The sequence below is a fragment of the Coregonus clupeaformis genome, chromosome 19 (assembly GCF_020615455.1).
Source record: "Coregonus clupeaformis isolate EN_2021a chromosome 19, ASM2061545v1, whole genome shotgun sequence".
In the NCBI taxonomy this organism is placed as follows: Eukaryota; Metazoa; Chordata; class Actinopteri; order Salmoniformes; family Salmonidae; genus Coregonus; species Coregonus clupeaformis.
In genome coordinates, this window is record NC_059210.1 from 35,393,172 (window position 1) to 35,416,712 (window position 23,541).

The 23,541-nt window shown below is 42.4% G+C and overlaps 1 non-coding gene and 1 pseudogene across 1 annotated transcript; both read left to right on the forward strand.

Moving 5' to 3' along the window:
- Window positions 1-1,847: 1,847 nt before the first annotated feature.
- LOC121532049 overlaps window positions 1,848-23,541 on the forward strand; it is a 66,324-nt pseudogene continuing 44,630 nt past the window's right edge.
- On the forward strand, window positions 14,515-14,589 carry trnav-uac. Its single transcript has one exon. It is a non-coding gene; the product is annotated as a tRNA-Val (tRNA).

Below are 23,541 nucleotides of genomic sequence, written 5' to 3' on the forward strand. Positions count from 1 at the left end.
TTTGGCCAATTATTGTATTTTTACTGTTGGACTGACCTTTTGTGATGATGGATGGAGGTGTTGTGATGTTGGAGGGTACTCTGTCTGGCTCTTTGGGAGGCACCACCATGGCCAGGGCTTGGCTTGGAATGGAACTCGTGGTGCCTGTTTGGGTTAGGTAAGATATAAGGCGATATTACAAAAGTATATTTGGTATCAATATTTGGTATCAACTTGGTGTCAATTCAACTCCATCCAGACATATAAACAAACATGTTTGTAGAAGTACAGTAGTTGTTTGTCTGTTAGTAAACCAGCGGTCCCTACCTGAGAGGTGTCATGGAGGGGGGTGTGAGCTGAGATGTTGTTGGGTAGTCGAGGAGGTAGGACACCATGAAGCTGTGACCACCCTATGCACCTCCTTCTCCTCTTCACTCTTCTTTCCTTCCATGTCCTCTTTGTCACTGCTGGACGATTCTAAGATCTCGCTCATATCCATCTTCCAACTGTCAGGGACCACCTTTATTTTGAGGAAATGCACAGTCCAACCCTGGGAGTAGCCAGAGCAAGTCAAGAGTTACAGATCAATTTTATCTCAATTCAGTTGAATAAGACATTCGATTTCTCCATAAGAATGCCCATTCAGTTCCTTTCGGGAAGCACAGCCACACTAACGCAAAAAGGCTGTGTAATGACATGAACTGTGTTTCCCAGAGAAGAGGCCAGGCCAGAGTGTGAGGTCTCACCAGGTCAGCTCCTGTCTGCAGAAGCATGTCAGCCACGTCTGTGTGTCCATGGTGGTGTGGACATTGGCTCCTGAGGACAAGAACACAGGTGTCAAATTACACACCGATGGTTTTGTGTGTGTGGATAACAAAGAAAAACTTGAGGAAATGTTGGTTTTGGTGATAGTCAGGTTAATTTCGATAATGTATGCATTGAAGACCATGAGCTTAAAACTGTATCTGAATATAATCATATCACTTAATAATGTTGTTTCCAAAATAGGGGTTTTGTATTTTGCCTCAACACTGAGTTTGACAGTCAATATGGTAGGTAAATGGGAGTGACAGTCAATATGGTAGGTAAATGGGAGGGAGAGAGAGACAGAGACCCATACCTTGTGCCAAAAGCAGCTCCTCCATCTCCTCGTGGCCCTCTCGTGCAGCCTCTATGAGTGGAGTCTATCCCTCATCGTTGACCCCCTACAGGTTGGGACCCCTCTCGACCACAGGCTGCCAGCTTCAGCGGAGACAAACGAGTCAGCAGGAATGTTGACCTGCGCCCCCCCTGTCCAATAGCAGCCGCGCAACCTCCACATGTCGTGCTGCAGGTGGTGCTGCAGAGGGACAGCCACGACAGGGGTCGTTGGAACATCGAGCGCCTCGAACCTCGACTAATCCGCGCGTCCTACCTTTTCGGAGACATGAAAACGCCCCTCTTCCTCCCATCACCTCTACAATATAAATCTAATGTATAACATTTTTCCATCATCTGCCAGGTAGTTGCCTTGATCGGCCCTAGATCTTATCACCATAACCCAAACCATTAAGACACCATTAAAGTCGGCATGGTGTTGATCCATGACACCCGACGCAGACTCTCAGCAGAGCATGGCTTCACTCAACCGAGTTCGGCTAGAGTCCTGGTGCTAGCTGGGATAACAATTGATTTGTACTTTGTGTCAAATTAACGAGTTGTTGTCTTTTGTTGAATTTATATAACAACATTCCAACCTTGTTTAGCATCATCTAGTCAAATTGTGACATAATTCCACAATTTGTATCCGTTTGCATCAGTTTCAATGGGTGACTTTTAATTTGAAGGCGAACCGCCGATTCCACTATTGTTGTTCACTACACACTGGTCTTTGAAACACTTACAGGTGGGAAAGGGCGACCGACGGAGTAACAACAGCGTTAATGAAACTTTGTTACTGATTTCGTAATGGGTAAGAAACTTTCTGACCGCTTCTTATTTAACCTCATAGTTCTAAGATCAACAGGCGCAGTCGTGTCGTGCAATTTCTCTTATGGCACCAAAATGATATTGGTTTAATTCGATATCATGATATTTTCACAACGTGTCTTTACCTGACTACATTTAAAGTTTTTGATACAATTATATAATGTAGCCTAGCATAACCTACTGATAGTATTTCTTGTTAATATGTACCATTGCCTCCTTTTACTGTTGTGTTAGCCATCACTACAACTAAAACTGGCTACTTTTGTCTGCTTTACAATATTTCTACAATCTACACTGTTACAATGTTCTTAGATCATGATTAGCTGGTGACGGTGTAACATCGTATCACGAAATTGTTGTGAAATGATGTTTGTACAAACCCTCATCCAAACGTCTTGCAATAGGCCCTTTTCACGTGACGTCAGACAACTTCCGTTCTGCCGCGATGCAGGTTATGTTTACATCCGGTGTCGCTTAGGAACGCTTAGCTAGTAGCACATCATTATGGAGTTCACCCAGTCCCTTTCACATCTGCCACCAATACGACTTAACGACGTAGAACGACTTGCTGACAAGTGGTCCCTTACTTCAAGATCGAAGCTTGATAAAGGCTACAAGTTCTTCGTTGAAGGTTACCTGTTTGATTATGAAGGTACGTGTTTATCTTTATTTAGCTTAAATTAGCCCTATGCTAGCGAAGGTTATGAGCTGACGAAGTTTCTGTTTTGCAGCCTCTTTTTAATATTACTGCTGTTTGTATCGACCGTAAGATAAGAGTCAGTAATGTATTAATGGCTAATGCTGCGCCCTTTCTCCCAATCACTGTATTGAAACAGTCTCAAGTGTAGTTAACGGTGAGGTGACAGTGAGAGGGCGATGTTACAGGTCCATGAAGAAAAATGAGGAGGCTCATCGGCTTCAGGTTTCTCAGATAAACAGTTCTCTAACATTATGATAAGATAGGTTAAGATAGATAAGTTTTCTTTTTGTTGTGTTTTGCTGCGGTTGCAGATTTAATAAGAATGATTCCACAATGTTCCACTGTGGATCAGTTTGTTTCTCAGTCTGAGCTCTGATTTTGTATCATTAAACTTAATACACAACGAAATTCTAACAAACCGATGTGGGTTGTTGACGGCAATAAAGACTGGGAAAGATTCTGTGATAACTCAAAATGTTCAAATTTTCGATAAGTGTTGGCACTACTTGTCAAAGGTTTCAGAACAGCCAATTTTTCTTAATTAAAAAAAGAAATTGGGTTTTGAAAATTGTGTACAGTAGTTTATAATGAAACGCAGAAAAAATGTTTTGTAAGTACAGCACTAATTGTTATGTCTCTATGAACTGGTTACACTAGACTCTGCAGAGGTTCCTGTGGTACTCAATCACATGTCATGTTCCTGCTCTGCTGGGAAAGCACTATGTAATCACATAGTAGCACTTCTTTTTCAAAGTGCTCACTATGTTACCATGGGCTTTAAGACAGTGCCATTGCCTCTGTCATGCACCAGCGCACTGCAGACCTGACACCGGCCTAGGACACAGGTCAGACATTATTTGTTACACTGATGCAGAACTTTGCAGTTTGTATTGACTTTTGACAATGTATTGTTCATCATTATTATATCACAGGGAATTGTACCAGAGGCCACCAATGATATGGCGGTGTGTAAACCAGCGGCTAAGAAAAAAACAAGTGTCAGAGCTGGTGTGAAGTGCACACTGTACCGAGCCTATGATGGTGAGTCTGAATGAGCCCCCGCCTGTACTAGAGCACAAAGACTTTAGTGCATTTCTAAAATAATACAAACATAAAAGTGATTATTATTTGTTACTTTTTATATAGACTTTCAGTGGATATTTTTTTATTTGTATTAGAAGCATGTACGAGACTGGATGAGTGTGGTTGTCTTTTTTAGTGAAAAAGATAAGGTGGCATTTAATGAAATCTAAACTTGACATATCTCACTTTCATGCCAGGGCCTATTCCGGATCCTCACGTCATGGCCAGTGCTGAGAAACTGAAAGACATCCGTCCACAACCAGGGATTTGCAAATTGCTGCACGGGCTTGAGGGCCTTAATTTGGTGGACTCTAAATTTGGCCCTGTGCCATTTGGGTCTGTGCTTTCTTACCAGTGCCCTCTAGAATTAAGTAGAGATATTATTAAACACCCTGGTGCCAGTGAGTTTCCTCAGTTGCCTATTGAAGGTTACAACTTTAAATTTCCCATTGATTTTGAGCCCAACTACATACAACAATGTCATTTGGACAGCCTGATTGTGTCAGAGGAGATGTCTGCTGCTATTGAAGCAGAAACAAGAATGCAGTCAGAATGCCAGCTGTGGAGCCAGGTACGCAAACCCCGACTGACAGCCAGCAGATTCCGTGAAATATGCCATGTTCGTGGGGGAGTTGTCTGCCAAGGCTTTGGCAACCCGCATTCTGAGAGGAACTCCTCAGACAGCTGCTATGAGAAGAGGGTTGGATCTGGAACCTGAGATACTGAGGCAATATTCTGATTTTTGTGATGTCTCTCTGAAACAATGCGGGGTCATCATCCACCCTGATTCACCTCACCTTGCAGCCAGCCCGGATGCTAAAGTCTTCTGCCCAACAGAAGCACCACCATTTGGTCTTGCTGAGGTTAAGAGTTGCGATGTTGAAAATGTTACCCAAGTTAAACACCTGATCACAGTTAAAGGCCAGGCCTGCCTTAAGAAGAGCCACAAATACTACTATCAGGTTCAAGGCCAACTCGCCTTAAGCGGACTTCAGTGGTGTGACTTCATTACAGATACCCGCACTGACTTCACAGTTGAGAGAATCTTTAGGGATGAGGAGATTATCCACTCAATGCGACAGAAGCTTGATCATTTCTATTATAACATCTACATGGATGTCTTCTTAAGTTATAAAACATAAGGCAGAATTTTATGTGTAAATAGTGTTAAGGTAAATGTGGAAGGTGAACCTTTGACATTTTTTTCTTTAACTGCAAATTAACTTGTCATATACTGTATATCTCCTATGTACTGAAACACACATTTTGAAAAGGATTGTGATGTAAATGTCGACATGTTTTTCTTTAACTGCAAATGAACTTAATTGTGTTATATACTGTATATCTATGTATTGAAATACAAATTTTGAAAAGGATTGCGATGTTGTAAATGCTCTTACCAAAATCAAAAAGGATTGGAAGCAGTTGCTTGCAAACATATATTTAATAGTTCCATCAGTGCCATGACACATAAGCACATAACATGGTTAATAGTTGGATATTTTTACAATATATCACATTAGGTTCATTAATAGCTATGAAAAAGTTATTACCCTTAACAAAAACATACAGTATAACATTAGATCAATTAAATTACCAACAAAGTTAATTCATATTTACATTTTTTTGTACATACAATACAGTAATATAAAAGTACTTCTATTTACAGCCCATCTAGCTTACTCAGGAAATATACAACTTCCAGTTGACAAAAACATCAGACTGGTTTGTCTCCTTTAATGTCAAGAGGTCCCTGATAGTTCGACATGAGGCAGCAGATGGCCCACAGCTGATTCACTGAACCCACTGTGGAAAGAGGAACAAGCCCATCCCAGATATGGTACTCCTTCACCCTCCGTATGGCCCTCTCGACTAAAATCCTCAGCCGGGCGATGGCCTGGGTCTTAAGAGTGTCCTCCCTGCTGAGCTGAGGAGATTTTTACGGGAAGATACGGGAATTTCTGTTTGTTGTTTGAACAAAATGGTACACTGCAATAGCATCTTCTCGAAGATTGTGCCATGCTTCGGTGTTGGATGGGATACTGTTGCGATACAGACACCGGGAGAAAAGAAACAGCTAAATTAACATTCAGCTTTGACCAGGAATCAATATTTATCTAGCTATCATGCACAACAGTATTTGAATAGGTGAGTTACTATACATTCATGAATAAACTAACTGCCTAACAAAGGGTTAGATAGCTAGCTAAGTAAACTTGTTACATTACAGCCAGGCAGCAATGTAACGCTACCTTTAACGTTATCGGTATCTGGTACTAAGTTGTTGTTAGCTAACGTTAGCCCACTTTTAAGTAACTAAGGCAGTGAACAATTATGAATTAACAATAACGTTAGCAAGTTACAAACCATTGCATATACGTAAACATTATTACTCTTAACTTTACTAATTTAACTTAAACGTACCTCAGAAGAGAAGTCTCAGGTTACGGGCGAACGGAAGTGAAGTTAACCTGCTACGCGGAAAGGCGGAAGTTAGATGACGTCATCGTGAAAAGGGCCTATTGAGGCGATGTAAACTGCCCAGCAGCTACAGAATTCAGTCTCTGTTGGCCCATAAAAAAAAACCATAATGACCATTAACAAAGACACTGCGACCTAAAGGACCAAACAACATGTACCATAATTCCACCCTGTCTTTAATATTTATAGGCTTATTGATCTCCTGTTCAGGGAGTGGTTCTTAGTGTGTTGCACCCAATGATTTATATTTACACTAGATTACTAAAGGTGTGTTGTTTTGAAGCCGCCGCGCCTCCATCTTGGCACACCCCACCATTGTAAAAAAAATATATTTGACGCTATAGAAATGCATTGAATGTCTACATTTGTTTTTGCCACGTTTATTGTATTACAGACGCCTTAATGCAAACTTTCAAATTATATTATTTGAGCTAAACATAAACATTTAAATGTTATAATTTGTAGAAAGTACTAATATTAATGTCCCCACAATAAAAATACATGTAATTTTGTCCTTTAAACATTTAATTGAAATAATGTAGAATTCCATTCAGTCCTATTAAGGACTGCTTCTTCTGGGGAGTGGCCAATATGGGCGACCTGTGGCTTTAAAGCCTCTGATTGGCCAATACATACCATCAGCAATCCAGGGTTTATATACATTATTGTTTGCACCATAATTGTTTGCCACATTAGTGTTGCATGGTATACTGAAACTTCTGTACTTTTTCGATACTAGAACATGAAAAACGGTTCGGTACTAGAATTGTTGTTACTTTCGATACTTCTGTCAAATGTCAGGTCTATCAGCGCAGCCGATGTCCCCCTTATAGCACAAAAGCACTGTGCCTGCTCCACTTAGCCTGCACTGGGAGTCTGGGCTGCATCATGTTAGCTCCCCACTCATGTTGCACAGAAGTCAACAAATTTAAAGAATGCGTATTAATATTCACAAAACAATGTCCATACAGGCTAGAACACTTTAAAATGCAAAAAAATACCGGACACTTCTTGGGTATGACGCTACAAGCTTGGCACACCTGTATTTTGGGAGTTTCTCCCATTCTTCTCTGCAGATCCTCTCAAGCTCTGTCAGGTTAGATGGGGAGCGTCGCTGCACAGCTTTGTTCAGGTCTCTCCAGAGATGTTCGATCGGGTTCAATGCCGGGCTCTGGCTGGGCCACTCAAGGACATTCAGAGACTTGTCTTGGCTGTGTGCTTTGGGTCGTTGTCCTTTTGGAAGGTGAACCTTCGCCCCAGTCTGATGTCCTAAGCGCTCTGGAGCTGGTTTTCGTCAAGGATCTCTCTGCACTTTGCTCCGTTCATCTTTCCCTCGATCCTGACTAGTCTCCCAGTCCCTGCAACTGAAAAACATCCCCACAGCATGGTGCTGCCACCACCATGCTTCACCGTAGGGATGGTGCCAGGTTTACTCCAGACGTGATGCTTGGCATTCAGGCCAAAGAGTTCAATCTTGGTTTCATCAGATCAAATAAAATAAAATTGTATTTTTCACATACATGTTTAGCAGATGTTATTGCGGTTTAGCAGATGTTATTGCGGGTGTAGCGAAATGCTTGTGCTTCTAGCTCCGACAGTGCAGTAATATCTAACAATTTCACAACATATACCCAATACACACAAATCTAAGTAAGGAATGGAATTTAAGAATATATACATATATGGACAAGCAATGACAGAGCGGCATGGACTAAGATACAGTAGAATATTCTAGAATACAGTATATACATATGAGATGAGTAGTGCAAGATATGTAAACATTAATAAAGTGACTAGTGTTCCATTTCTTAAAGTGGCCAGTGATTTCAATAGGCAGCAGCAGCCTCTAATGTGCTAGTGATGGCTATTTAACAGTCTGATGGCCTTGAGATAGAAGCTGTTTTTCAGTCTCTCGGTCCCAGCTTTGATGCACCTGTACTGACCTCGCCTTCTGGATGATAGCGGGGTGAACAGGCAGTGGCTCAGGTGGTTGATGTCCTTGATGATATTTTTGACCTTCCTGTGACATTGGGTGCTGTAGGTGTCCTGGAGGGCGGGTAGTTTGCCCACGGTAATGCGTTTGGCAGACCGCACCACCCTCTGTAGAGCCTTGCTGTTGCAGGCGGTGCATCTGTAAAAGTTTGTGAGGGTTTTAGGTGCCAAGCCACATTTCTTCAGCCTCCTGAGGTTGAAGAGGCTCTTTTGCGCCTTCTTCACCACACAGTCTGCGTGGGTGGACCGTTTCAGTTTGTCAGTGATGTGTACGCCAAGGAACGTGAAGCTTTCCACCTTCTCCACTGCGGTCCCATCGTTGTGGATAGGGGGGTGCACCCTCTGCTGTTTCTTGAAGTCCACGATCATCTAATTTGTTTTGTTGACGTTGAGTGAGAGGTTATTTTCCTGGCACCACACTCCCAGAGCCCTCACCTCCTCCCTGTAGGCTGTCTCGTCATTGTTGGTACTGTTGTGATGTCTGCAAACTTGATGATTGAGTTGGAGGTGTGCTTGGCCACGCAGTCATGGGTGAACAGGGAGTACAGGAGGGGGCTGAGCACGCACCCTTGTAGGGCCCCAGTGTTGAGGATCAGTGAAGTGGAGATGTTGTTTCCTACCTTCACCACCTGGGGGCGGCCCGTTAGGAAGTCCAGGACCCAGTTGCACAGGGCGGGATTCAGACCCAGGGCCTCGAGCTTAATGATGAGCATGGAGGGTACTATGGTGTTGAATGTTGAGCTATAGTCAATGAACAGCTTTCTTAAATACAGTGGGGAAAAAAAGTATTTAGTCAGCCACCAATTGTGCAAGTTCTCCCACTTAAAAAGATGAGAGAGGCCTGTAATTTTCATCATAGGTACACGTCAACTATGACAGACAAATTGATTTTTTTTTCTCCAGAAAAATCACATTGTAGGATTTTTTATGAATTTATTTGCATATTATGGTGGAAAATAAGTATTTGGTCACCTACAAACAAGCAACATTTCTGGCTCTCACAGACCTGTAACTTCTTCTTTAAGAGGCTCCTCTGTCCTCCACTCGTTACCTGTATTAATGGCACCTGTTTGAACTTGTTATCAGTATAAAAGACACCTGTCCACAACCTCAAACAGTCACACTCCAAACTCCACTATGGTCAAGACCAAAGAGCTGTCAAAGGACACCAGAAACAAAATTGTAGACCTGCACCAGGCTGGGAAGACTGAATCTGCAATAGGTAAGCAGCTTGGTTTGAAGAAATCAACTGTGGGAGCAATTATTAGGAAATGGAAGACATACAAGACCACTGATAATCTCCCTCGATCTGGGGCTCCACGCAAGATCTCACCCCGTGGGGTCAAAATGATCACAAGAACGGTGAGCAAATATCCCAGAACCACACGGGGGGACCTAGTGAATGACCTGCAGAGAGCTGGGACCAAAGTAACAAAGTCTACCATCAGTAACACACTACGCCGCCAGGGACTCAAATCCTGCAGTGGCAGAGGTGTCCCCCTGCTTAAGCCAGTACATGTCCAGGCCCGTCTGAAGTTTGCTAGAGGGCATTTGGATGATCCAGAAGAGGATTGGGAGAATGTCATATGGTCAGATGAAACCAAAATATAACTTTTTGGTAAAAACACAAGTCGTCGTGTTTGGAGGACAAAGAATGCTGAGTTGCATCCAAAGAACACCATACCTACTGTGAAGCATGGGGGTGGAAACATCATGCTTTGGGGCTGTTTTTCTGCAAAGGCACCAGGACGACTGATCTGTGTAAAGGAAAGAATGAATGGGGCCATGTATCGTGAGATTTTGAGTGAAAACCTCCTTCCATCAGCAAGGGCATTGAAGATGAAACGTGGCTGGGTCTTTCAGCATGACAATGATCCCAAACACACCGCCCGGGCAACGAAGGAGTGGCTTCGTAAGAAGCATTTCAAGGTCCTGGAGTGGCCTAGCCAGTCTCCAGATCTCAACCCCATAGAAAATATTTGGAGGGAGTTGAAAGTCCGTGTTGCCCAGCGACAGCCCCAAAACATCACTGCTCTAGAGGAGATCTGCATGGAGGAATGGGCCAAAATACCAGCAACAGTGTGTAAAAACCTTGTGAAGACTTACAGAAAACGTTTGACCTGTGTCATTGCCAACAAAGGGTATATAACAAAGTATTGAGAAACTTTTGTTATTGACCAAATACTTATTTTCCACCATAATTTGCAAATAAATTCATAAAAAATCCTACAATGTGATTTTCTGGATTTTTTTTCCTCTTTTTGTCTGTCATAGTTGACGTGTACCTATGATGAAAATTACAGGCCTCTCTCATCTTTTTAAGTGGGAGAACTTGCACAATTGGTGGCTGACTAAATACTTTTTTTCCCCACTGTATGTATTCCTCTTGTCCAGATGGGAAAGGGCAGTGTGCAGTGTGATGGCGATTGCATCGTCTGTGAATATATTGGGGCGGTAAGCAAATTGAAGTGGGTCTAGGGTGACAGGTAAGGTAGAGGTGATATGATCCTTGACCAGAGAATCTTGTTTCTCATGGTCTGAGAGTCTTTGGGTGCCCTTTGACAAACTCCATGTGCCATTACTGAGGAGTGGCTTCCGTCTGGCCAGTCTACCATAAAGGCCTGATTGGTGGAGTGCTGCAGAGACGGTTGTCCTTCTGGAAGGACCTTTTATAGGCAGGTGTATGCTATTCCAAATCATGTCCAACCAATTGAATTTACAACAAGTGGACTCCAATCAAGTTGTAGAAACATCTCAAGGATGATCAATGGAAACAGGATACACCTGAGCTTAATTTCAAGTCTCATAGCAAAGGGTGTGAATACTTATGTAAATAAGGTATTTAAGTGTTGTATTTTTAATGCATGTGCAAACATTTCTAAAATCATGTTTTCACTTTGTCATTATGGGGTACTGTGTATAGATTGATGACAATTTAGATTTATTTAATCAAATTTAGAATAAGGCTGTAACGTCACAAAGTGGAAAAATTCAAGGGGTCTGAATACTTTCTTCCCAATTTTAGTACATTTATCAGCCAAAACATGACACCCACCATACGTTCAAGAGCAGGCACAACACAAAAACCTTAGATGATGTAAAATAGGGTCTAAGCTACAACATATGAAAAATATTAGAGTTTAAGCATCTTTAGAGAATTGGCGTTAGAAGTTTTAAAAAAGTACAATTTATATTTTAAAAAATATTTTTTTCTTCCTGAAATTATAAAATAGTTTGACAACCCTGTTAGCATCTTTATCAAATCAAATCAAATTTTATTTGCCACATGCGCCGAATACAACAGGTGTAGACATTACCGTGAAATGCTTACTTACAGCCCTTAACCAACAATGCATTTATTTGTTAATAAAAAAGTAAAATAAAACAACAACAAAAAAGTGTTGAGAAAAAAAGAGCAGAAGTAAAATTAAATAACAGTAGGGAGGCTATATACAGGGGGGTATCGGTGCAGAGTCAATGTGCGGGGGCACCGGCTCGTTGAGGTAATATGTACATGTGGGTAGAGTTAAAGTGACTATGCATAAATAGTTAACAGAGTCGCAGCAGCGTAAAAAGATGGGGTGGGGGTGCAAATAATCTGGGTAGCCATGATTAGCTGTTCAGTAGTCTTATGGCTTGGGGGTAGAAGCTGTTGAGAAGCCTTTTGGACCTAGACTTGGCGCTCCGGTACCGCTTGCCGTGCGGTAGCAGAGAGAACAGTCTATGACTAGGGTGGCTGGAGTCTTTGACAATTTTGAGGGCCTTCCTCTGACACTGCCTGGTATAGAGGTCCTGGATGGCAGGAAGCTTGGCCCCAGTGATGTACTGGGCTGTACGCACTATCCTCTGTAGTGCCTTGCGGTCGGAGGCCGAGCAGTTGCCATACCAGGCGGTGATGCAACCAGTCAGGATGCTCTCGATGGTGCAGCTGTAGAACCTTTTGAGGATCTGAGGACCCATGCCAAATCTTTTCAGTCTCCTGAGGGGGAATAGGCTTTGTCGTGCCCTCTTCACGACTGTCTTGAATTTATCTCTTGAATGTTTTGCCATTCAGGTCCAAAAAGTAACTTTCTGAGTACTTCTACAATGCGCAAATATCTATGGAAGGTTTCATTCAAACCAAAAGGGCTGCTCTCAAAAAGTGATTGAATTCAAATGGATTTACCCTATAGGCTTAGAGGATTTTAGTCTTCTCATTGCTTTGTTTACTTTGCCTCTGTGCACAGACACAGACATCACACCTTTCTGCTCATGATTTTCTCTCAATCGGTAGGGCTTAGCTGCGTATGTCAAACCCCTTAACTCAGAAAAGATTAATGGTTAACCTTAGTCCATTCTTAGACTTTAGCATCTATTCATGAAGGTATCTTCTGGCCGGGGGAGTTTTGTTAAAGGGCGACTGCACTTCCTGATTTGGCCTTGTTAGCTTTGCTATGGAGAGAACAAGGTTTTGAAGTTGAGGACTTCTCCCATCCAGACTGACTCGCCATCTCAAGATGGTCAGCTAATTCAGTTCTTGGTGATAGCTGCCTATCCTATTTGGCTGATATTTCTTTGTCAAATAAGTTCTGGCAAGATGGCAAGCGCCAGTGTCTGGAATGTGTTTCATAAGACACTCGTTCTACAACACCTTGCTACGGAAGTAGCTTGCAACTTAGTTTCAACGTTTCGTCATGTCATGTAAATGCATGTTACCGTGGAAATGGTATCTACTGGGAGTTGAATGCCCGGTCTTGAGTCGGCTCAGCTGTCATACAATATTCTATAACTGGCTAATTTTGTCTCGTCTCATCTCTCCTTATGTCTGCTGTTAGATCTTTCCCGGGGGACAAATCCCAGAACTACTAATATCCCTACAACAGGTGTAGGCTACATGTGGACATTGCACAAACATCACCCAGCTTGAGTGTAGATACATTTATCAACTAAAAGTCGATGTGTGTGTTCGTGTTACAAAGACAAAACATTTTATGCTGTAACTATCTTATTGATGTGCTTATGAAGACAGTATGCCTAGACTTGTGTGTAGAGTACAACTTCAGCTGTCAAACCAGAACTAGAATAGCATTCTGTTTGTCTATTTGGCCAAATCTAAGGGTTTGCCTGTCTAAAGGCGTCCGCATGCTTCCCAGCTGAAACTGTTCGGAAGAGTTTGTGCATATAATTTATTATGCTGACATTTTGTGATGTTTTTGTTCGTGTTGGACTTCGGTAAGTGTTTTTTCGGCTGTTCGGGCACACAATATATTTTTCCTGAAGCAAGCTGAAGTTCGGAGCCGAAGTCTACGCCCCTTCATCGGTGATTGGTCAACAGTAGGGATTCTTCAATAAAGTCTTTGTTGTCATTCAACAAGAGACAACTTGTTTACTACTGCACCAAACATCTTAGTTAGATGTAAAATTGTGCGACTCTGATCTCCTCCGCAAAAACGTCAAAATTAATGACAGATGTCTTGAGTTATCTTAGATTAATTCTGACTATTTTGATGAAGTGTATACTGGCTACATCGTCTCAAAATGGACAAACAGTACTATTGTCGCTTTTTTCTCATTTTTCAAGCGAAGATCTTGTAAGGGAGTATGCGAGCACACTCGTTCCTTCTGCTAGCCGAGTGCGGCTAGGCACCAGCCAAACTGAAGCATGCTGACGCCTTAACCACACACTGATATGCACAGCTCTCTGGGTGAGGTTCTGTCATCAAGTCTCCAGTGGGTGATGAGATGTTTCTATGTAATGTATTACAGGTTATGGACATGTGCAGTCAGGTGGCAGGAGGGGTGGAGTACATGACACTCCATCCTGGATATGACTGAGTTTGCCTCAACCCATGCATGCAATAACTACAGGCAGATGTGAGATGCAGGAGGATGGCCCTCTTCTCATACCACTCTGTAGGCTGCCTAATTCAAAGCTTCCGCCAGGAGGAAGCTTTAAATAGGTCCGTAGCCTACAGAGTAATATGAGAAGAGTGCAATTGCTGAATTTATGCAGATATTCTAAACAAAGTGTTTTGATAACTTTCAAGTGTAATAGTTCCATGTAGAATAAACCATATTCTGCTAATATAACAATGTGCAAAAATTATACCTTCCTGTATAGTGTCCCGTATAAGAAAGACGTTCCCTGACATGTTCGACTCAATAACAAAAGACGATAAAAGTAATAGATATCTTGTATAATTTTAATGCTGATTGTAAGGTCTCTCCCAATTCAGACATTACATTTTACATTTTAGTCATTTAGCAGACGCTCTTATCCAGAGCGACTTACAGTTAGTGAGTGCATACATTTTTCATACAGACATCAGTAGGGCCCTGTGTAGCTCAGTTGGTAGAGCATGGCGTTTACAACGCCAGGGTTGTGGGTTCGTTTCCCACGGGGGCCAGTATGAAAAATAAAATAAAAAATGAAATAAAATGTATGCACTCACTAACTGTAAGTCGCTCTAGATAAGAGCATCATAAAAAAATTAATTTAAAAAAAAAAACTGTTTCAGGACTCCATTTCAAAAGCATCTCTTCTGACCATCTGTAGAAAAACAAGGAAGAGTTGATGAGTGACACGTATTGAAAGGGTGATATTACTAAACACTTGTGATGTACTGTCTCATTAGTAATCACCTTTTGTCCCTTCTGAGGTGTTTGCCAATGCCTGATGGGCATGGCAGCGTAGATCAGCTCCAGGCCCCTCATCACAGATACTGGTCATGAAGGAGCCCGACTTCGGCTCCTATATCCAACCCAGCTCCTATATCACAGAGGGAGGGAGGGAGAGAGAGAAAGACTGTCACCATACAGTCATGGACGCCAACAGTAAATACACGGTTGAACATAGTCAATCAGAGATCCTGATTCACAGCTAATTCACAAGGGAAACGTGCCAGCATTGCACTGACTGGTTGGCATTACTCACTCGGGCCCAAGACAAACATATACACACAGCACTGATTACATTTTCAATGGTGGTTAGGTGAATTCCAGTATAGATATTATTTTGACCATTATTAACCAGATCAAAGGTGCCCAACCTGATTTGTATTTATTATGGATCCCCATTCTTCCTGGGGTCCAGCAAAATTAAGGCAGTTATACATTTTAAAAACTTTACAACACATTCATAACAGATTTCACAACATATTAAGTGTGTGCCCTCAGGCCTCTATTCTACTATCACATATCTATAACACAATATGCATGTGCACATGTGTGTATGTTATCATGTGTTTGTATGCATGTGTCTATGTTTGTGTTGCTTCACAGTCCCGCTGTTCCATAAGGTGTATTTTTATCTGTTTTTTAAATCAAATTTTACTGCTGGCATGAGTTACTTGATGTAGAATAGAGTTCCATGTAGTCATGGCTCTATGTAGTACTGTGCGCCTCCCATAGTCTGTTCTTGACTTGGGGACTGTGAAGAGACCTCTGGTGGCATGTCTTGTGGGGTATGCAATGGTGTCCAAGCTGTGTGCCAGTAGTTCAAACAGACAGCTCAATGCATTCAACATGTCAATACCTCTCACAAGTACAAGTAGTGATGAAGTCAATCTCTCCTCCACCTTGAGCCAGGAGAGATTTACATGTTAGCTCTCTGTGTACATCCAAGGGCCAGCCGTGCTGCCCTGTTCTGAGCCAATTGCAATTTTCCCAAGTCCCTCTTTGTGGTACCTGACCACACGACTGAACAGTAGTCCAGGTGCGACAAAACTAGAGCCTGTAGGACCTGCCTTGTTGATAGTGCTGTTAAGAATGCAGAGCAGCGCTTTATTATAGACAGACTTCTCCCCATCCTAGCTACTGTTGTATCAAAATGTTTTGACCATGACAGTTTACAATCCAGGGTTACTCCAAGCAATTCAGTCTCCTCAACTTGCTCAATTTCCACATTATTCATTACAAGATTTAGTTGAGGTTTAGGGTTTAGTCAATAATTTCTCCCAAACACAATGCTTTTAGTTTTTGAAATATTTAATATATGCCATTTAGCAGACGCTTTTATCCAAAGCGACTTACAGTCATGTGTGCATATATTTTTACGTATGGGTGGTCCCGGGGATCGAACCCACTACCCTGGCGTTACAAGCACCATGCTCTACCAATTGAGCCACCCATTCTGAAACTAACTGCAGCTCTTTGTTGGTGTTGCTGTCATTTCAGTCGCTGTGGTAGCTGAAGTGTATAGTGTTGAGTCATCCGCATACATAGACACACTGGCTTTACTCAAGGCCAGTGGCATGTCGTTAGTAAAAAAGTAAGGGGCCTAGATAGCTGCCCTGGGGAATTCCTGATTCTAACTGTATTTTGTTGGAGAGGCTTCCATTAAAGAACACCCTCTGTGCTCTGTTAGACAGGTAACTCTTTATCCACAATATTGCAGGGGGTGTAAAGCCATAACACACGTTTTTCCAGCAACAGACTGTGATCGATAATGTCAAAAGCCACACTGAAGTCTAACAAAACAGCCCCCACAATCTTTCTATCATCAATTTCTCTCAGCCAATCATCATTCATTTGTGTAAGTGCTGTGCTTGTTGAATGCCCTTCCCTATAAGCGTGCTGAAAGTCTGTTGTCAATTTGTTTACTGTAAAATAGCATTTTATCTGGTCAAACACAATTTTTTCCAAAAGTTTACTAAGGGTTGGTAACAGGCTGATTGGTCGCTTTTTTGAGCCAGTTAAGGGGGCTTTACTATTCTTAGGCAGGGGAATAACTTTTGCTTCCCTCCAGGCCTGAGGGCACACACTTTCTAGTAGGCTTAAATTGAAGATATAGCAAATAGGAGTGGCAATATCGTCCGCTATTATCCTCAGTAATTTTCCATCCAAGTTGTCAGACCCCGGTGGCTTGCCATTGTTGATTGACAATAATACTTTTTTCACCTCTTCCTTACTTTACGGAATTCAAAATTACAATGCTTGTCTTTGATAATTTGGTCAAATATACTTGGATGTGTAGTGTCAGCGTTTGTTGTTGGCATGTCATGCCTAAGTTTGCCAATCTTGCCAATGAAAAAATCATTAAAGTAGTTGGCAATGTCAGTGGGTTTTGTGATGAATGAGCCATCTGATTCAATGAATGATGGAGCAGAGTTTGCCTTTTTGCCCAAAATTTCATTTAAGGTGCTCCAAAGCTTTTTTACTATAATTCTTTGTCATTTATATTTGTTTCATAGTGTAGTTTCTTCTTATTTTGATTCAGTCCAGTCACATGATTTCTCAATTTGCAGTACGTTTGCCAATCGGTTGTACAGCCAGACCTATTTGCCATCTCTTTTGCCTCATCCCTCTCAACCATACCATTTTTCAATTCCTCATCAATCCACGGGGATTTAACAGTTTTTACAGTAATTTTCTTAATGGGTGCATCCTTATTAGTAACTTGGATAAGCAATTTCATAAATGTGTCAAGTGCAGCGTCTGGTTGCTCGTCATTACACACCATGGACCAACAAATATTCTTCACATCAACAACATAGGAATCACTACAAAACTTATTGCATGACCTCTTATACACAATATTAGGCCCAGCCTTTGGAACTTTGGTTTTCCTAGATATGGCTACTATATTGTGATCACTACATCAGATGGATTTGGATACTGCTTTCAAACAAATTTCTGCAGCATTAGTAAAGATATGATAAATACATGTTGATGATTTCATTGCTGTACTGTTTGTAACTACCCTGGTAGGTTGGTTGATAACCTAAACCAGGTTGCAGGCACTAGTTACAGTTTGAAGCTTTATCTTGAATGGGCAGCTTGATGAAAGCCAGTCAATATTTATTCGTCTCATGAGTGGCGCAGTGGTCTAAGGCACTGCATTGCAGTGCTAGCTGTGCCACTAGAGATCCTGGTTCGAATCCAGGCTCTGTCGCAGCCGGCCGCGACCAGGAGACTCATGGGCAGCGCACAATTGGCCTAGCGTTGTCCAGGGTAGGGGAGGGAATGGCCGGCAGGGATGTAGCTCAGTTGATAGAGCATGGCGTTTGCAACGCCAGGGTTGTGGGTTCGATTCCCACGGGGGACCAGTATGAAAAAATAATAATAATATGTATTCACTAACTGTAAGTCGCTCTGGATAAGAGCGTCTGCTAAATGACTAAAATGTAAATGTAAAAAATTTAAATCAGAGCCTATGCCGCTCTGACAATGCTCATCCATATATTCTTATTCAATTCCTTTACTTAGATTTGTGTGTATTAGATATTAGTTGTGGAACTGTTAGATATTACTTGCTAGATATTACTGCACTGTCGGAACTAGAAGCACAAGCATTTCGCTACAATCGCAATAACATCTGCTAACCATGTGTATGTGACAATACATTTGATTTGATTTGATTTTGATTTGAAAGTATACCTCTCTATTGATATCATATATATTATCAAGCATTTCAGACATGTTATCCAGATACTGACTGTTAGCACTTGGTGGTCTATAACAGCTTCCCACCAGAATGGGCTTTAGGTGAGGCAGGTGAACCTGTAGCCATATTAGTATTTAACATGAGATCCTTTCTAAGCTTACAGGAATGTGGTTCTGAATATAGACCACAACACCGCCCCCGTTGGCTTTTCTGTAAATGTTATAACCTTGTATTGCTACCACTGTATCATCAAAGGTATTATCTAAGTGAGTTTCAGAGATTTGCAGAATATGAATGTCAGACTACAAAGGGAAGCACAGCCACGAGCTGCCCAGTGACACAAGCCAGTGAGCTAAACCACTTCTATGCTCGCTTCGAGGCAAGCAACACTGAAGCATGCATAAGAGCACTAGCTGTTCCGGATGACTATGTGATCACGCTCTCCGTAGCCGATGTGAGTAAGACCTTTAAGCAGGTCAACATTCACAAGGCCGCAGGGCCAGACGGATTACCAGGATGTGTACTCCGAGCATGTGCTGACCAACTGGCAAGTGTCTTCACTGACATTTTCAACATGTCCCTGACTGAGTCTGTAATACCAACATGTTTCAAGCAGACCACCATAGTCCCCGTGCCCAAGGACGCTAAAATAACCTGCCTAAATGACTACCGACCCATAGCACTGTCGTCTGTAGCCATGAAGTGCTTTGAAAGGCTGGTCATGGGTCACATCAACACCATTATCCCAGAAACCCTAGACCCACTCCAATTTGCATACCGCCCCAACAGATCCACAGATGATGTAATCTCTATTGCACTCCACACTTCTCTTTCCCACCTGGACAAGAGGAACACCTACGTGAGAATGCTATTCATTGACTACAGCTCAGCATTCAACACCATAGTGCCCTCAAAGCTCATCACTAAGCTAAGGATCCTGGGACTAAACACCTCCCTCTGCAACTGGATCCTGGACTTCCTGACGGTCCGCCCCCAGGTGGTAACGGTAGGTAACAACACATCTGCCACTCTGATCCTCAACACGGGGGCCCCTCAGGGGTGCGTGCTCAGTCCCCTCCTGTACTCCCTGTTCACCCATGACTGCATGGCCAGGCATGACTCCAACACCATCATTAAGTTTGCCGACGACACAACAGTGGTAGGCCTGATCACCGACAACGATAAGACAGCCTATAGGGAGGAGGTCAGAGACCTGGCCGTGTGGTGCCAGGATAACAACCTCTCCCTTAACGTGACCAAGACAAAGGAGATGATTGTGGACTACAGGAAAAAAAAGCGGACTGAGCACGCCCCCATTCTCATCGACTGGGCTGTAGTGGAACTGGTTGAGAGCTTCAAGTTTCTTGGTGTCCACATCACCAACGAACTATCATGGTCCAAACACACCAAGACAGTCGTGAAGAGGGCACGACAAAGCCTATTCCCCCTCAGGAGACTGAAAAGATTTGGCATGGGTCCTCAGATCCTCAAAAAGTTATACCGCTGCACCATCGAGAGCATCCTGACTGGTTGCATCACCGCCTGGTATGGCAACTGCTCGGCCTCCGACCGCAAGGCACTACAGAGGGTAGTGCGTACGGCCCAGTACATCACTGGGGCCAAGCTTCCTGCCATCCAGGACCTCTATACCAGGCGGTGTCAGAGGAAGGCCCTCAAAATTCTCAAAGACTCCAGCCACTCTAGTCATAGACTGTTGTCTCTGCTACCGCACGGCAAGTGGTACCGGAGCGACATGTCTAGGTCCAAAAGGCTTCTCAACAGCTTCTATCCCCAAGCCATAAGACTCCTGAACAGCTAATCATGGCTACCCGGACTACTTGCACTGCCTCTGTTAATTATTTATGCATAGTCACTTTAACTCTACCCACATGTACATATTACCTCAACGAGCCGGTGCCCCCGCACATTGACTCTGCACCTGTACCCCCCTGTATATAGCCTCCCTACTGTTATTTTATTTTACTTCTGCTCTGTTTTTCTCTACACTTTTTGGTTGTTGTTGTTTTATTTTACTTTTTTATTAAATAATAAATGCATTGTTGGTTAAGGGCTGTAAGTAAGCATTTCACAGTAATGTCTACACCTGTTGTATTCGGCGCCTGTGGAAAATACATTTTTATTTGATTTGATCTGTTACTAGGAAATTATTGATTTCATGAACCTTGTTTCTCATGCTACATATGTTAACGTGGGCTATTTTTAACACTTTTCTGGGATGCTTGATAATTTTCTTGGTTTACTGGGAAGCTTAACAGAGGTAGACATACTCAAGTTATTTTTATTAGTGCAGGGTGAGCTGCACACAGTGGACTTCCTACTAGGGCACACCACCTCAGTGCTAACAGTATTACTCTGGTTCATAGGCATTTGATTACTGCATACAATAGCTGTAGGATCAGCAGAGGCATTCCGGGCAATAAGAGGGATATAAACTAGGTTATTTACATTGTCTTCCAACGCCCCTAAGATAATGTACATTTGCTGAATCAACTCAGCGACACAATGGTAGGGAAAACTGAGCTGGACTTGGGTAATTAATAAGTCATTATCTCAACACAGCCTTATAATGCTGTGAAAGGATCTAGGAACCCAAATGATTTGGGTGGATCCCATCCTCCTTTATAATACGAGCTTTGTTTCCAGAAGGTATCAAAATTGTCAATAGATGTTACACCCACAGAGCTGCAATAGTCTCTTAGCCAGTTATGGAGGGCTAAAAGTCCTCCACTACTCTGAAGCGGGACTGATGTCTGGCCACTGCCTCAGCCTTCTGTAACAGCTCTTGATATATTAGCGGGGTTCCCACGACACTGCTGAACAACAAATCCACCAGGTTCTATACGTAGCTGTGAATGAAATAAAATATCATCACTCAATAAACATATAGCGAGAAAAATAACTTTCTCTAGTTTGGAAGTATTTGATATGCTAATAGAGGGACTGTAACTATAGAATAGATTCAGGCCGGGGACGCTGACGCCGTTACTATGCAAAGAGCTGTGTACAATGCTGAATGCTTGCTGATACGTTTTGACATTTTCTGCCATAGCTATATTTGTAGTAGACAAGTACCATCCTGAAAATAAATTTGCCCTAGAAAATACACAATAAATGTTTATGAGAACAGGCATGTTGTTTTGGGTTAGCAGACAAAGCCCCGAATGCTAGCTAGCTACTTACCTAACTTGAAAAACCGGGTTAGTTGCATCTTTGTCCGAGTTGAAATGAGTTGGCTAGCTAGCTTATGTTGGCTTGCCAGTTCGAGTTGAAACATTATTGAAAGCAAGCTGGCTACATCCTATGATAAGCTAGGAAGCTAGTATCCAAGTGCCTGCCCTGTATTGACCCTAAATGCCAATGGGCTATAGTTAGGTGTTGTTAGCAAGGCAGTTAGCTAACGTGAGCTATGCACATCTTCCTCTGACATGCACGTTAGCTTGTTGTATTTAGCTAGCTGGGTCATTCCTACTTGTGGTGCCTTTTGGACCTCATAACTTTTAGGGGGAAAAGGAATATATACAGTACCAGTCAAAAGTTTGGACACACCTACTCATTCCAGGGTTTTTCTTTATTTTTACTATTTTCTAGATTGCGGAATAATATTGAAGACATCAAAACTATGAAATAACACATATGGAATCATGTAGTAACCAGACAAAGTGTTAAACAAATAAAAAAATATTTTATATTCTTCAAAGTAGCCACCCTTTGCATTGATCACAGCTTTGCACACTCTTGGCATTCTCTCAACCAGCTTCATGAGGTATTCACCTGGAATGCATTTCAATTAACAGGTGTACCTTGTTAAAAGTTAATTTGTGGAATTTCTTTCCTTCTTAATGTGTTTGAGCCAATCAGTTGTGTTGTGACAAGGTAGGGGTGGTATACAGAAGATAGCCCTATTTGGTAAAAGACCAAGTCCATATTATGGCAAGAACAGCTCAAATAAGCAAAGAGAAACGACAGTCCATCATTACTTTAAGACATGAAGATCAGTCAGAACGGAAAATGTCAAGAACTTTTGAAAGTTTCTTAAAGTGCAGTGGCAAAAACCATCAAGCGCTATAATGAAACTAGCTCTCATGAGGTCCGCCACAGGAATGGAAGACCCAGAGTTACCTCTGCTGCAGAGGATAAGTTCATTAGAGTTACCAGCCTCAGAAATTGCTGCCCAAATAGATGCTTCACAGAATTCAAGTAACAGACACATCTCAACATCAACTGTTCAGAGGAGACTGCGTGAATCAGGCCTTCATGGTCGAATTGCTGCAACAACAAAAAAACACTACTAAAGGACACCAAGGAGATGAAGGGACTTGCTTGGGCCAAGAAACACGAGCAATTAGACCGGTGGAAATATATCCTTTGGTCTAATGAGTCCAAATTTGAGATTTTTGGTTCTAACCGCCATGTCTTTGTGAGAAGCAGAGTATGTGAACAGATGATCTCTGCATGTGTGGTTCCCACCATGAAGCATGGAGGAGGAGGTGTGATGGTGTGAGGGTGCTTTGCTGGTGACACTGTCAGTGATTTATTTAGAATTCAAGCCACACAGCATTCTGCAGCGATACGCCATCCCATCTGGTTTGGGCTTAGTGGGACTATAATTTGTTTTTCAACAGGACAATGACCCAACACACCTCCAGGCTGTGTAAGGGCTATTTGACCAAGAAGGAGAGTGATGGAGTGCTGCATCAGATGACCTGGCCTCCACAATCACCTGACCTCAACCCAGTTGAGATGGTTTGGGATGAGTTTGACCGCAGAGTGAAGGAAAAGCAGCCAACAAGTGCTCAGCATATGTGGGAACTCCTTCAAGACTGTCGGAAAAGCATTCCAGGTGAAGCTGGTTGAGAGAATGCCAAGAGTATGCAACGCTGTCATCAAGGCAAAGGGAGGCTACTTTGAAGAATCTAAAATCTAAAATATTTTTATTTGTTTAACACTTTTTGGG